We start from the raw sequence: 1,304 nt of genomic DNA on the forward strand, positions 1-1,304 counted from the left end.
AAAGAAGACAACTAAGACAAATCGCTTGTGATCTGGCCAAAGCGTGATGCGATCACGATTCAGGCTGCTCGGCCTAAAACTGACGAGTTTATTGCAAACAAACGATAAGGAATCAACCTTTTATTATTACATTTCTAGCGTCTATATCAATCACATTGTGGCACTTGGGTCACTAATGATGGCCACTAGAGGGGTGCATGCCCTCCTTAAGATGGCTCTTCCCTATATAAGGGGGGAAGGGAGGAAATGATGAGTGCCACTGATTGTCAGCACCTGTGTGCTGCTGCTCCTCAGACCAAGTGTGCAACCAGCCCAAGGAGGTTGCTGGTTTTCTCCTTGCCTGGAGGTATGTTACTAGGCCTCTTTTGTTCTCTGTTTGTGGAGAAGTTGTTTTATCCTGTAACAGATGTAAGCAGATGTACTTTGTCCGGTGGTTTGTAAGTGAGTAATTTCAGCGTCTACAGGTAATTGAAATTTCTTCAGTTTAGTTTCTGCATGTTAACTTTTTAGAGGATATGTTGCTGATGTTACTTTTGTCTGTTGTAGAGACTACGAGGGATCTTTGGCCATTGCTTCTGGGAGGATTGCAGCGTAGAGGCTTTGTTGTGGCAATCACTGTTTCTCTTGTTCTTTTGTCTTTTCTTTTGGTTATATGTGATTGTTTACATATGCTTGTGTTTTTTTTTTCTGCTAGCCAGCAGTGGTGATAATTGCTGATCGATAGATCAGCTTGTGTGAGTTGCGTGAACTACTACGCTGGTTAGCAGGTTTATATTTGTTTTGTTTTTTGTTTTGTTTGTCAAACCATTCCCTAAGTGTCTTTGTCTAACCCAGTGTCTATTGCATGTATGTGGCTGTTGGGAGGTGGAGCGGGGTTTATGTTGTGGCCTGTTTGCTTGAGTTTGAATCCTTTGTTTGGCACCTGTTGAGGCCCTGGGTGTATTTGATCTTTTGTTTGGTTGTTGAGTCCTTTTTCTTGGTTGTAACCCCCCTGCTCTGTCTCAAATTGGATGATTAGAAGCTGTGGTTGATGTAGCTAACTGTGGGGAAGGCTTACTAAATGTTGCATGTGCTCTCAAACTGTTCTCCTTGAAATACATGTAAAATAAATTATGTTTTTATATTCTCAACTGTTATCTACTTCTTGGTTATCATTCCTAGAATTTTAGTAATTCCCATTTAACACTAGTCAGACTACAACATATTTTCAGAATAAAGTGTTCATTCAAAAGAAGACAACTAAGACACGTTCACACGTGAGCTGGCATGTAGGCCTACAGAAATGACTTAGAACAGACCAATTG

At 41.0% G+C, this 1,304-nt stretch overlaps 1 long non-coding RNA gene across 1 annotated transcript; it reads left to right on the top strand.

Annotated features, from left to right (window-relative positions):
• The first annotated feature begins 257 nt into the window (after nucleotides 1-257).
• Nucleotides 258-1,130, top strand: LOC125311377. Its single transcript, XR_007196468.1, has 3 exons — nucleotides 258-346; nucleotides 407-464; nucleotides 547-1,130. It is a non-coding gene; the product is annotated as an uncharacterized LOC125311377 (long non-coding RNA).
• Nucleotides 1,131-1,304: the final 174 nt, after the last annotated feature.

The sequence above is a fragment of the Alosa alosa genome, chromosome 18 (genome assembly GCF_017589495.1).
Source record: "Alosa alosa isolate M-15738 ecotype Scorff River chromosome 18, AALO_Geno_1.1, whole genome shotgun sequence".
In the NCBI taxonomy this organism is placed as follows: Eukaryota; Metazoa; Chordata; class Actinopteri; order Clupeiformes; family Clupeidae; genus Alosa; species Alosa alosa.